The sequence below is a fragment of the Stegostoma tigrinum genome, chromosome 24, assembly GCF_030684315.1.
Source record: "Stegostoma tigrinum isolate sSteTig4 chromosome 24, sSteTig4.hap1, whole genome shotgun sequence".
In the NCBI taxonomy this organism is placed as follows: Eukaryota; Metazoa; Chordata; class Chondrichthyes; order Orectolobiformes; family Stegostomatidae; genus Stegostoma; species Stegostoma tigrinum.
The window spans coordinates 38175303-38190603 of record NC_081377.1 but is presented as its reverse complement, the minus strand read 5'-3'; the positions used below and the strand labels follow the sequence as shown (position 1 = coordinate 38190603).

The 15301-nt window shown below is 42.3% G+C and overlaps 1 protein-coding gene across 3 annotated transcripts in view; it reads left to right on the top strand.

The window, feature by feature from the left end:
• Positions 1–15301, top strand: part of LOC125464905 (transmembrane protein 244-like) — an 81676-nt gene that overhangs the window by 29770 nt on the left and 36605 nt on the right. The window lies entirely within an intron of this gene.

The following is a 15301-nucleotide window of genomic DNA, read 5'->3' as shown; positions in this document are numbered from 1 at the left end:
CCTAAGTAGCAGAGCAAATAGAAAGATAGATGAGGATGGTTTTGAATCTGAAAAGAACAATTTAGTTAGAAAAGACAGACAAGAGCAAGTCAGGGAACAAAGGAACTCTGAAGAATTAAACTGTATTTATTTCAATGCAAAGGGTCTTACAGGTAAGGCTGATGAACCCAGGGCATGTTTGGGAAGATTTGATTGGGATGTCATGGCTATTACAGAAACTTAGCTGAGGAATGGATAGGACTGGCAGCTTAATGTTCTGGGTTTCAGGTATTAAAGAAGGATAGAAAGAGAGGCAAAAAAGGAGGGGGAGTGGTGTTTGTGATTAAGGAAAACATTTCTACTATAACTAGTGAAGATATTTCTGAAAAATGATCCAGTGAAATTATGTTGATTGAACTTAGAAATAAGATAATGAATGAGCACCTTGATGGGATTGTACTATAGACTCCCTAGTAATCAAAGGGAAACCGAGGAATGAGTATGTAGAGTGATCTCGGATACATTTTAAGAATAATGAGATTGTAATAGTAGGTGATTTTAATTTTCCAAACATTGTCTGGGACTATCATAGTGTTGAAGATTTTGATGTTGAAGCATTTTGTTAAATATGTTCAGTTGTAAATATTCCTACTAGAGGAGGAGCAAAACTTGACCTTCTCTTGGGAAATAAGGCAGGGCAAGTGACTGAAGTATTATTGGGGGAGGACTTTGGGACAATTGATGATAATTCTATTTGTTTTAAAATAGTTGTGGAAAAAGACAAGCCTTTCATAAAATTAAAGTTTTTAATTGGAGTAAGACAAATTTATTGGCATTGGACAAGAACTTTCAAGAGTTGTTTGGAGTAGACTGTTATCAGGTAAAAGGACAGTTGACAAGTGGAAGGCTTTCAAAAGTGTGATAACGAGAGTTCAGATTCACAATGTTCCTGTTAGAGTAAAAAAAAAACTGCAGATGCTGGAATCCCAGGTAGATAAATAGAAGGCTGGAAGATACAGAGCAAGCCAGGCAGCATCTGGAGGAAAGGAACAGTCAATATTTTGGGTACTACCATTCTGGTAAGATTAGGGAACAATGGATGTATAAAGATATTGAGATTCTAGTCAAGAATAAAGCAAGAATCATATATTAAATATAGACAACTGCGTTCAAATAAATCTCTTGAAGAGTAAAAAGAATGTAGGGACATTCTTAAGAGAAAGATTAGGAAGGCAAAGAGACAATATGAAATGGTTGACAAATAAAGTTAGGGATATTCCAGAGAGATTCCACAAGTATATTAGGAGCCAGAGAGCAACTAGAGAGAGAGTAGGTCCCTTTAAAGATCAAAGAGATCATCTTTGTGTTGAACATCGGGAGATGGGAGTGATATTAAAAGAATATTTTGCATCTGTTTTACTGTGGAGATAGAAATCGAGCCTAAAGAACTTAGTGAAATAAATAGCGATGTTTTGAAAACAGCTCGCATTACAGAAGAGGAAATGCTGGAGGTCTTTGAAAACATAAAGGTTAACAAAGTTTACAGAGATCTTGTTCAGTTGGGTCAATGGGCTGAAGAGTGACATGGAGTTTAATTTGGATAAATGCAAGGTATTGCATTTTTGGTAACATAAGCAAGTGCAGAACTTATACACTTAAAAGTAGGGCCTTGGGTAGTATTGTAGGACAGAGTGACTTAGTGGTTAAGAACGCATTTGACACGCTTACCTTCATTGCTCAGACTTTTGAGTATAGTTGTACAGGACATTGAGGCCTCTTCTGGAGTACTGTGTCAAGTTCTGGTCACCCTGTTATAAGAAGAATATTATTAGGCTGAGGAAGGTTCAGAAGAGATTTGCTAGGATGTTGCTGGGACAGCAAGGTTTGAGTTATAAGGTTAGGCTGGGGCGTTTTCCACTGGAGAGTAGGAGGTTGAGCTTATAAAATCATGATGGGCTTAGATAAGGTGAATAGAAAAGGTCTTTTCTCTAGGCTGAGTGAGTTCAAAAACAGGGGACATACTTTTAAGGCTAGAGGAGAAGGATTTAAAAGGGATTGAGAGGCAACTTTTTCCACACAGAGGGCGGATCATATGTGGAATGAATTACCAGAGGAAGTGGTAGATGCAGGTATAGTTACAAGACATTTGGATAGGTATACAAATAGGAAATGTTTAGAGAGATATGGGCTAAATGCAGACAAGTGGGACTAGTTTAATTTAGCAAGTTAGTCAGCATGGACGAGCTTTACTGAAGGGTCTTTTTCCATGTTGTATGACTTGATGGCTCAAATGGTTGCCTGAAATACCCAGAAGTCTTCCAGGGTATAATAGAAAATTCACATTGTCTGAGAGGCCAAGTTGTGAATGCATTGAACCGCCTCCCATTAGCTGATACACCACTGGTGTGCACAACACCCAATGGAAGAATTTGTAAAAAGGTGCTATTTACCATCTCTCAGCATGCACCATAGTGACTCCAGTTGCTATTCTAGCTCTCCTTTTGTAATAACCCCCACCCAATGAGCCATGTATTGAGTAAGTTGCTATTTTAATAAGCACTGCCCGACAGGAATCCCTCTCTCTCTTAAGGCTTTGAGGTTGTTGGTGGATGTCACATGCTCCCTTTCTAAATACACCCAGGCACAAATGTGGTTGCAGAAAAAGGGTAGGCTGAGCTGGAACTATTAACCCTTCTACGGCCCTGCTGATGGCAGGGCCACAAGGAAGGTCCTCTAACCCCACCCTACCCACTACCCCTCCCCACACCAGGTGCCGAAAGATTTGTACGGTAGTTAAATTGTGGACCCTCAATCCAGCAGAAAACTGGATGAAACCTTAATTACAATTGTTATTAGATTGCCAGTTGAACTGCTGCTACAGGATAGGCTCTTGCCAGATATTTTGCGAGATCGCCATGATAGGGAGTGTTAGAACTCCTGAGCCTATATGTTCGAGGCTGGCTGCCTGCTTCTTTTTCTCTCTGCTTTTCCATCTTTTTCTTTCTCGTATCTTTTCTTTCATCTTCTAATGTCATGGAGAACCTGCAGGAGCATTGGAGGATCATCGCAGCAGAGGTAGTGGTGCCCAGATCGAAGATTCTTGGCGTTGGTATGCACAGCGCCTGGACTCAAAAACTTGGTGGGCTGTTGTGTGTGGCAGAGCTTGCTGCCTGGAGCATGGCTGAATCCTTTGTGCAGTATAAGGTTGAGTTTGGCGAGGCCCAGCAGGAATGGAGGTGAAGGCATCATACAGTCTGGGGGTGAGTCCCGGTGTGGGCTGGAGGAGAGGTGCTGGTGCAGTCTGGAGGCAACGTCCTGGCATGACCTGGGTTCAAGGCCCAGTGCAGTGTGGTGGCAGGGCCTGGCCTGGTGTACTTGAAGGATTGTAATGCTGAACTTTTTATTTCTTTATTTTTCTAATTTATTCCTAAAATCCTGTACCTAGGTACCTTTGTACCTAAGTTAGCACCATAAGTGGTTACTTTGTAAACTTTTCACTGCACTCATGTGACAATATACCTAATTCTGATGTCTTATTTCTTGCCTGTAGTGTTGCCAAGACTGAATACCCTGTCTTAATTACAAGTTACAGATATGCAACTGCTTTGATATTATTCAGATCCTTGTAGCATTTCCTACAAAAGCAAGTTTCATGTCACAGTTTCTGGTGGTGATTTGAATTGTTATATTTTCCTTTCTCATTCTTGATTCTTCAGATTTTCTTAATTTTGTTTCCAGGTAACACACTGCTTCATTGTTCATATGCCGTGATTTGCATGGCTCAGAACAGCAAACTCACCAGTTGTAAATTGATGAGAGATAATGGGAACTGCAGATGCTGGAGAATCCAAGATAATAAAGTGTGAGGCTGGATGAACACAGCAGGCCAAGCAGCATCTCAGGAGCACATGCTGCTTGGCCTGCTGTGTTCATCCAGCTTCACATTTTGTTATCTTAGTTGTGAATTGATGTTTGGATCTCAACAGAAAAGGCACAAGCTTCTCAGATCATAAATTTTCAGTTTGTGCTCAGTACTTGCCATTGGTGTTGGTGGTTGTACTGATCCTTTAACTAGTTTCACCTGTTCTTGGGCTATGGAGGAGGAGAACTGCTAAAACCCCTCCTTCCCATTCAGAAAATGTTGATGAAAGGATGGAAAGGTTGGCACCCTGCTCATTGGAATTTAGAAGAATCAGACGTGATCTCGTTGTAACATGTCAGATACGTAAGGGACTTACGGTGTTAATGCTAAGAGGCTGTTTCCTCTTGTGGGAGAGTCTAGCACCAGAGGGTATAGCCTCAGAATAAAGGCACCAGACTAAGATGAGGAGGAATGTCTTCTTTTCGAGGATTGAGAGTCATTGCAATTCTTTGGCATAGAGAGCTGTGGCGCCAGAGTCCTTGTGTATATTTAAGACTGAAAAAAACACAGGAAAATGGATGTGAGTAATGTGAGATTAGTCATGATTCTACTGAATGGTGGAGCAAGCTCGAAGGGTTGAGTCCATTTCTTACAATTTTATTCATTGGGATGTGGGCATTGCTGGCTGGCCATCATTTATTGACCATATACCATTGTAGCGCTACCTCTGCTGGGTCTGTCCTGCTGGTGGGACAAGACATATCTAGGGATGGTGATTATAGTGTCTGGGACATTATCTGTAAGGTCAACCTCACTGAATCATACTATGTCAGGCTGTTGCTTGTCCGGTCTGTGTGACAGCTGTTCCAATTTTGGCAATAGTGCCCAGATATTAGTAAAAAGGACTTTGCAGGGTCAACTGGGCTGTTTCTACTGTTGTCTTTTCCAGTGGTGCCAGATGATCCATCTGCTTTCATTTCTAGCGAGTTTTGAGAAGATTTGTAGCTCAGGTTGAGTTTTTGGATGTGAGTTTGCTCGCTGAGCTAGAAGGTTAGTTTTCAGATGTTTCGTCACCATTCTAGGTAACATCATCAGTGAGCCTCTGCTGGTGTTATGTCCCGCTTTCTATTTATCTGTTTAGGTTTCCTTGGGTTGGTGATGTCATTTTTTTTCTCAGAGGATGGTAGATGGGTTCCAAATCAATGTGTTTGTTATTGGAGTTCCGGTTGGAATGCCATGCTTCTAGGAATTCTCGTGCGTGTCTCTGTTTGGCTTGTCCTAGGATGGATGTGTTGTCCCAATCAAAGTGGTGTCTTTCCTCATCTGTATGTAAGGATACTAGTGATAGTGGGTCATGTCTTTTTGTGGCTAGTTGATGTTCATGAGGACGGACACCACTTTGATTGGGACAACACATCCATCCTAGGACAAGCCAAACAGAGACACGCATGAGAATTCCTAGCAGCATGGCATTCCAACTGGAACTCCATCAACAAACACATTGATTTGGAGCCCACCTACCATCCTCTGAGAAAAAGAACAGGAAATGACACCATCAACACAGGAAATGACATCACCAACCCAAGGAAACCTAAACACATAAATAGAAAGCGGGACATAACACCAGCGCTTCACTGGAGGCTCACTGATGATGTTACCTAGAATGGTGATGAAACGACTGAAAACTAACCTTCCAGCTCTGTGAGCAAACTCGCATCCAGCTTTCATTTCTTTTGAGACTTTGTAGTAATTGATACAATTGAATGGCTTGCTAGGCTGTTTCAGAAGGGAGTTGAGAATCATCCACATTGCCACATGTAGGCCAAACCTGGTGAGGATGGTAGATTTTCTTTCCTGAAGGATATTAGTGAACCAGATGGGTTTATTTTGACAATTGTCAATTGATCTCGTGATCATCAGTAATTCTTAATTCCATTTTTTTTTATTGAATTCAAATTCCGCCATCTGTTGTGGCGGGATTTGGACCTGGGTCCCCAGGACATTACCTGAGCTTTTGGATTAATAGTTTAGCAATAATACCATTTGGCTGTTGCCTTCCCTTAATGGTCTTACAGTCCAAGGTGCAGAAATTTGTCTTGGGCAATGATGGAGAAGCTTGAAATTAGATCAGTTGCCCTTACACACAGTACCTGAAATTCAGTTTCATTATAGTCAAGAAACAAAAACGTCAGATTTTTGAGATGGAATTCTGTCCTTAAGTGTGAGAGTGAGGGATGTGAGAAAAGAATCAGGAATAGCTATGAATCCCTTGAAAATCTACAGTCACAAACCTAAAGTTATGACTGCAACGTGTGATGAATCGTGTGTTTGCTTGGGCAAGATATCAATTAGAGCCAATAAAGTATTACACCTTTCAGGATTGCAGATCATAAAGTTGGAAATAAACGTTTTCTGATCTGTTTAAATATCCAGCTATTGTGATTGCTCATAATCGGACATTGTCGTTTATTGTGACATCGTGCTAGACTAGAGCATTCTAAACCTGCATTTTTTCAATCAATCTGTTGAGAGATGTTATGAAGTGCCTCTTAAGTAGGTGGGACTTGAATGCAGGCCTCCTGACTCTGAGGTAGGGACACTACCACTGTGCCACAAGACGCTTGCAAGTTGTGTCCTCATTGCATAGCACACCATGAAGACAAAGGTACTGGAATTTGAATTTGGTCAATTATAAAGGGAAGTAGATATATTTGGCTTAGTGGAGGCTCAATTAGAGACCAAGCAACATCTGAGACAATTTCGTATAATAGAACATCATCTGCTAGGAAGGGGAGATTTCATGGTCACCTAAAGATACTGAATGAGGATTTGGAATTATTCAAAATCTGGAGGTGGATATATAAATTTTGACTTGCTTGAATTACTCAGAAAAGAGGCAACAAAAAAAAAGGACGATTCTCTAGCTGGGTGACCAAAGTGAAAGACAAACAAGCAGGCTTTGAGGAGCCTTTTCAAGGAGGGAGACAATGAGGCAGTGTGGTAGAGAGTATTCTAGATGTTGGTGTATTTGCTGTGCTGGGAGATTTGATAGCAGATATTTCATCCCCTTACTACTTTTGGTTTCACAGGTTGGCGCAACATCGAGGGCTGAAGGGCCTGTACTGCACTGTAATGTTCTATGTTCTCTGTTCTACATCACATCCTCAGCGCTGTTGTCCTGTGCCGATTCCAATTTATATGGTTTGGTTTTTGTTGCTTCCGGTAGGTTCCGTTTCCGGCTGTGCATTGTAATGGTCAGTATACTGGCTATAGTTCGATGTGTTTGATGGAGTCCATGAATGCCAGGCTTCCAAGAATTCCCTGGCTATCCTCTAGCTTATCCAATGATAGTAGTGTTGTCCCAGTTGAAAGTGTGGTTTTTCTCGTCTGTGTGTATTAGAACCAAGGACATTTGTTCATGTTGATTAGTTGCTAGCTGGTGTTCGTGGATGTGGGTTGCTAATTGTCTGCCTGTTTGTCCCATATAGTGTTTTGTGCAGTCTCCGCATGTTATCTTGTAAACCACATTCATCCTGTCCATGGTATCTATTGGGTCTTGAACCCTGGTCAATTGCTGTCTTAGTGTAGATGCTGGTTTGTGCGCTGTCATGATTCTTAGCAGTCTTAGTCTGACTGTCAGTTCTGAGTCATTTTGTTTTATATATGATATGGTGGTTATTGTTTTGGGTTTAGTTGTGTCCTGGTTGTGTTGTCTGTTGGCTAGGCATCTGTGGATGAAGCTGCAGGCACATCTGTTCCTGGTAAAGACCTTGTAGAGGTGCTCTGCTCCCTTCTGCAGATCGGGTGTGCTGCAGTGTGTAGCAGCCCTTTTGAACAGGGTCCTAACGCAGCTGGTCTTGTGTGAGTTGGGGTGGTGCTGTGACAGTTTAAGACCTAGTCAATATGTGTGGATTTCCTGTAAACTTTTTGCAGTGAAGTTCCCATTCCCTTTTCTTTCCACCATCTTGTCCAGGAATGGGAGTTTGTTCTTATTTTCCTCCTCTCTTGTAAATTTGATCCCTGTGAGTACGGCATTGATGAGTTGGTAGGTATTCTCAATTTCTGTTCTTTTCATAATTACAGAAGTGTTATCCGCATATCTGATCCAGAGCTTGGGTTGCATCTGTGTGAGGGCTGTTTGTTCCAGTCTTTACAGAGCTACCAGTCTGGAGATGGTGAGCCCATGGGAGCCCTTTAATCTGCTCATATATCTTGCCATAAGTCCAGTAGTTTGAGTGTGCAGTGTTTGTTGAATTGTTTCTTGTCTGGTCGGCTGTTGTGTTCGTCAAGTAGGTTGGACATGGTTTCTTTGGCTAGGTTTCTGTCGATTATGTAAACAATGCTGTTACATCAAACAAGATCATCACTTCTTCTTTGTATATTTTAGTATTCTGGATGTTGTCCAGGAATTCTTGTGTTGACTGTATGGAATGTTTTGAACTACTGATTAGAACACCCACCGACTCATCAACACCATACAGAGGGGGACTAAATTTACCGGAAAGGAGGAAAACAAGAACAAACTCCCAATCCTGCAAATGATGGTGGAAAGAAAAGAGAACGGTGACTTCACGATAAAAGTATACAGGAAATCCACACACGTACTGACCAGGTCTTAAACTATCACAGCAACCACCCCAACTCACGTAAGAGGAGCTGTGTTAGGACCCTGTTCAAAAGGGCCGCTACACACCGCAGCACACCCAATCTGCATAAGGAAGAAGAAGAATACCCCTACAAGATCTTTACCAGGAATGGATACCCCCGCAACTTCATCCACAGATGCCTAGCCAACAAACACATCCAGGATACACCAAAACCTGAAACAATAACCACCGTACAATATATAAAAAACACCTCAAAACTGACAGCCAGACTATGACACAACCAGATCTCTTTGGTTTCAATACTGACAGATGAGATAAACCGCACTTTCAACTGGGACAACACTACTATCGTTGGACAAGCCAACAGAGGACAGCCAGGGAATTCTTGGAGACTTGGCATTCATCTGCGGACTGCAACAACAAACACATTCAACTAGACCCGATATACCAACCATTATAACGCACAGCTAGAAGCAGCAAAAACCAGACCGTATAAATTCGAACAGGCATGAGACAATAGTACTTCACAGGAGGTTCCACAGCACTGAGGATGTGACCTCGTAAGAGGACGAAACATCTGCTATCAAACCTCCCAGCTTGGCAAACACACCAACATTAACAACTAGCACCTGAGCTACAAATCTTCACTCAAACCCTTAACAGGGTATTCTGTTTAGACGACAACCTGAATTTGTATGCTGGCTTTACTCAGGAATATTTTCCAATTGTAAGTCAAAGAATTAACTATTATGAGATAGGACAATTTCTCTAAAGGGAATAAACTTATACAGTAATCACAAGAATGATTTCTGACATTGTCTCATATATAAACCAGAGATGTTACATTAGATCTGACATCAATGATGATATAATGAACAGCTTGATGACTGATTTGCATTTTAGCTTCTGTCAAGAGCTCGACCTGTATTTTGTATTGCTTATTTTGTTTGGCGTTAACTCACTGAAAATGTTATAAATAGCATATTTATAAACATCATTGAGCAGAAAAAGATTTTACAAAAAGGTGCAGAAGGATTTACAGCAATTGAACAGATTCAAAAGAATAAATGGCTTACTCCTGTTCCTTTGTTCTTAGGGATAAATAAATGACATATTCATTTTTTTATCAGTAAATGTGAGATGCCAAATAACAAAATACTCAACAATGAATAGGCTGTTCGGTATGACAGAGCAATTAGGAAATGCTTAAAGTATGACAGTTCAAAATCTGATAAACTATCATATTGTATGTCAATGATTGCTGTTTTAAATAGACTATAGAGGCAGAATTACATTGTATCTATCCAGGATACTAGCATTTTGTAAAATGTACTGAGATGGAATTGCAGCATGATGTTCTCCTTTATAGTCTAAATTTACAAAAAATTGTAGCATTCTGAGCAAATTAAAATGGCAACAAGTAAAAATCCAGATCTTAGGATAATGACTTGGAAAGAAGGGAAGCAATGTTAACAATTTTTCTTATGGTAGAAAGGACTGAAATGACACAAGTAGTCAACAGTTGAAAAACATCATAAAATGCGTGTCATGGCAACATAGAGGGAATTTAAGGTATCGCAGCATGTGAATAGTGAAAGCTGACTTGAAAAAGGGATTTGTGCCTAATTTGAAAGGAGATTGTGGGAATTATAATATTTAGTTTATTTTTTCTTCATAGTAGAATATTTAATTTATGGATTTGACTTTCAGCAAGTTATTGTATGCCCATTCTGTGAGCAGCATGTCACTCTTCTGCAACTATTGTTTTATCCTTATGACACAGCTAGGATGGCATACTAGAAGCAGTACATTGTGGTGTCAACCTGGTGAAGGACCGTATTACTTACTTGCCATGTATACGATGGGCAGAGCTGAACAATCCATAAGCAACAGATCAGATCAGTTTGGCAGTCTTGCCACACCCAAGTCATTTGAATAGTTCATTAAACAGCTATGGTACAACTTTGTACATAATATAATAATATAATAACTAATATAATTTACATAAATTAAAACTTTTTTTTACAAAAAAGCTATTAAAGGGATATGGTCTCCATTCCTGGGCGAGCCTGTAGCTCTTGAGAAGGTAGTAGTGAGCTTCTTTCTTAAACTACTCAAACTGTTTGGTATGGTAGATCCATAATGTTGTTAAGGAGAGAGTTCCTGGATTTTGACCCAGAGACATTAGAGGAATAGTCATTAGGTGGTGTTCTAATGTATTTGCTGCTTTTGACCTTCGAGGTGGTATATGGTCATGGGTTTGGAAGGTGTTGCCTAAGGAGCCTTGGTTACTTGTTAACCCGTCCCCCCCACCTCACTCCTCATATTTGCCAGCAATGTACACTGGGGTACAGAAAGGAAGTGTGTTCCTATGTCACTTATTACAGACAGTGCAGAAATCTGATTATGTGGGGACTGAAATTTGAAGACTTCATAAACCCAGAACCACAATGATCCCAGTTTCTAAATTATGTTTTACATCATTTTTTTTAAACTTCTCTTGACAATCAAAAATTAGCTGCCTAACTTCACTCCCTCTCTAATGCAACTATCAGCAGATAAATCATTGTAAAACGGTACGCCGGTGGTAATCTACCTTACCTGTGGTGAGCTGACAATCCAATAATCATGTAGGGAAATAAAGTACAATCAAATCTCACAAATAACCAGAGATAACACGGTGTGAAGCTGGATGAACACAGCGGGCCAACCAGCATCAGAGGAGCAGGAAAGCTTGACATTTCAGGTCGGGACCCTTCAAATAACCAGCTGTATCATTTTTGGGTTGAGGAAAGGGCTTATTTATCAGCAGTACTCTCTACTCTCCTTTAAATTTAACCTTGGGATGTTTCATGTTCTTTGGAGCAGGCAGCTTAGGATGGTTTTATCTGAAGTACTGTGGCTGGATTATCACTCTGAATTATTATTGGAAGTAAGTAATATAACATACTGGAAATTACAGTGGGACAGTCAGCATCCATGCCTCCCCCAGGAGCTACCCATTGCACCATTGTCTAATAATGGTGTCTCCTCCACACTTCACGTCAGCTCTGAAGAAGAGTCAATTAGACATCACTAACTCTGCCCCCATACACAGCTCCAACCCAGCTACCAGCTCTACACCCAGTCCCAGCCCCAAGCCCTGCCAGGTATTCACTATCTGCCCTGATCACCCCCCTCACTGAAGACGAACAGTCATTCCCCTGTGCCCACACATCAATGAATTCCGTTCACGCTTGGATGTCGAACAGTTTTTCTGTCTCCACGCCTGTTTCTTTAACTGTGAGTTTAACCCACCCTCTACAACCCCTTCTCCCACCTCCAACATATCTTATCCTCCTAGACACCACCCCGAGGCCTCCTACTCTCCCTCTTCATCTCCAACTGCTATCGCAACATGATTGCTTCAACCTCTCCACCCCACTCATGCACTCCAACCTCTCCCCCACAGAACATGCAGCCCTCTGCTCCAGCTTTAACCTCACCATCAAACCCGCAGATAAGGGCAATGCAGTAGTGGTACGGCGCACTGACCTTTACATCACCGAGGCCAGGAGCCACCTCTCTAACACCTCCTCCTATTGCCCCCTTGATCATGATCCTACTCCTGACCACCAAAACATACAAATCTGCTCTAAAATCCTAGACACCAAACTATCATCTCTCAAACCATTCATAACCTCACCACGTCAGGTGACCTCCCAACCACAGCCTCTAATCTCATTGTTTCCCAACCCTGCACTGCCCGTTTCTATCTCCTTACCAAAATCGACAAATTTGACTGTCCCGGCCAACCCATTGCCTCTGCCTGTTCTTGCCCCACTGAACTTACCTCTGCTTACCTTGACTCTGTTTTCTCCCCCATGGTCCCGGAACTCCTCACCTAAGTCCAGGGCCCAATGCCCTACACCACCTCCAAGATTTCCAATTCCCTGGACCCCAACACCTCGTCTTCATTATGCACATCCAATCCCTGTACACTTTTGTTCCCAATGTGGATGACTAAAAGCTGTCAGCTTCTTCCTCTCCTGCAGGCCCAAAGAATCCCCCTCCATCACCCTCATCCACTTAACTGAACTTGTCCTTACCCTTAAAACTTCTCCTTTAACTCCTCCCACTTCATACAGACTAAGGGGGGGTGGCTATGGGCACCCGAATGCGCCCAAGTTGTGCCTTCCTCTTTATAGGATACGTGGAACAGTCCCTCTTCCATTGCTACACTGGCAGTATCCCCTACCTCTTCTACATTGTTGACTGTATTGGTGCTGCCTCATGCTCCCACGAGGAGCTTGAACAGTTGATCAACTTTACTAACACCTTTCACCCCAACCTCAAATTCACCTGGACCATCTCCGATACCTCCCTCTCCTTCCTGGACTTGTCTGTCTCCAAATCTGGTCACCGCCTCAAAACTGACATCTATTTCAAGCCTGTGTCATGGAGAAATGACCAGGAGACGTAGAGAGTTCTTCAAGAAAGTAAACCTTTATTTGTAAACAAAGGCTGTGACAATCAGAAAGTGGTTTTCTGATCGCCCCCAATCCTCGGGGCTTGTTATCCTTTCTACATTTTCAGTTATCATGCTCTTTCTCAGGTTGCCAGCATAACCAATTGTGTTAATTAGCATTATCTATCCGAGCTATTCATCTGCTGCATCATCTCTGCTACAATTATTTCTCATCTTATTAGATTATGATTATTTTCTGCCACAATGGTCCCTTCTACTTCAAACTTAATTTATAAGATAGTGATTATTTATTACTACATCTGCCATAATGGTCCTTCACCTCGGGTTGACCCCATTATATCATGCTAGTCCTTGCCTCGGGTAGGCCCCATTACATCATGCTAGTCCTTACTTCTGTGTTACATGTTTTAATTAACCTAATTAAGCTGCTGTTAATAGCTAGTCTAGTTATACTACCATTGTTCTACACTCCCTTGACCTATGCTCAAGCACCTCATTCTATTAAGGTACAGCATTTCATTGATTATTGTAACATTCCATAATTCAGTACGTGATCCTACTGATCACTGTAAGATTTAACCCTTTGTCTGCCCCTATATTTTTATTTTCCATCACCTAACTGCTCCTACAGCTCCCTAGACCACACCTCCTTTCACCCACCCTCCTGCAAGAATGCCATCCCCTACTCCCAATTCCTCCGCCTCTACCACATCTGCTCCCACAGTCGGGCATTCCACTCCCACACATCCCAGATGTCCTCCCATTTCAAGGACTGTAGCGTATCCTCCTTTGGCGATTGAAAAACCCTCATCTGCATCTCTTGCATTTCGTGCCCCTCAGCCCTCACGCCCCCTCTCCCCAACAAAAACAAAGACGGAATCCCCCTTGTCCACACACACCCCACCAACTTCCACATCCAACGTATCATTCTCTGCCACCTGCAATCCGACCCTAACCAAAGATATATTTCCCTCCCCACCCCATCTGCCTTTCAAAGGGACCACTCTCTTTGCGACTCCCTTATCAGTGCCACACTCCCTACTAACCCCAGCACACACCGGACCTTTCCTTGCAACTATAGGGAGTGCTACACCTGCACCTAGACTTCCTTCCTCACCTCCACTCAGGGCACAAAACAAACCTTCCACATTTGACAGGGGTTCACCTGCACATCCATTAACTTGGCCTACAACATCCAGTGCTCCCGATGTAGCCTCCTGTACATCATGAGACCAAGCGGAGACTCTGAGATTGTTTTGTAAAGCATCTGCGCTCTGTTCGCAACAAATGACAATACTTTCTGGTCGAGAACCGTTTTAACTTCCCCCCACACCGCCTGGGTGACGTCCATCCTGGGCCTCCTCCAGTGTCACAATGACACCACCCACAAACTGGAGGAGCAGCACCTCATATTCCATCTCGTGACCCTACAGCCCAGTGGTCTAAACATGGATTTCACCAGTTTTAAAATCTCCCTCATCTCATGTCCAACCCACCACCTCATCGCCACCTCCTTGACTTGACACAACCTGTCTATCTTCTCTCCCATCTATCCACTCCTCCCACCTCACTGACCAATCTCCACCACTCTCTACGTGCACTTTCCTATCACCATCCCACCTAGCTTCCCCAACCCCACCCCTCCCCTATTTATTTCTGAGCTTCCTTCCCCTTCGGCATTTCTGAAGAAGGATCCTGACTGGAAATGTCAAATTTTCTGCTCCTCTTATGCTGCCTGGCCTGCCGTGTTCCTTCAGCTCCACACTGTGTTATCTAATTTAGACATGAAACATTAGCTTGCTCTCCCTCCATGAATACTGCTATACGCGCTGTGATTTCCAGATTTTTCTTTGTTTTTAATATAGAGTCCTGCATCTGCAATAATTTACTTCGACCTTAATATACTGGTTTTCCACTGGAGCCAGTATTACCAGCTCTTTCTTTTGGGAATACAGTCCTTTTCCGGTACTGTGCTGTAGTGGGCTCCGTGTAGATTTCGGAGTCAGATTTGACACGGTGGGAGTCGTGCCCTTGACTTTGAGTCATAAGGTTGTGGGTTTAACACACAGCTTTATGTAGAAAATTGTGTACGTCGCATCAGTGCCTAAACGCACAATTGAAAGTGCAGTCTTTCATCTTAAATTTTAAACAATATTCTTGCTTCTTCTTGCAGAAGAGATCCCATAGCAGCATTTTGAAGAAAAGCAGGTGCAAGTAGGGCTTAAGATCTCCCAAGTGACTCGTTGGCGAATATTTATTTCTCAATGGACACCAGTGAGATTTATTGCATTGCTGTTTGTGGGCAGTTATCTGTCCATTTCCTACTTTCCAACAGTGATTACATTTCACAGACTGCAAAGCGCTTTCGGACATTGAGGCGATATT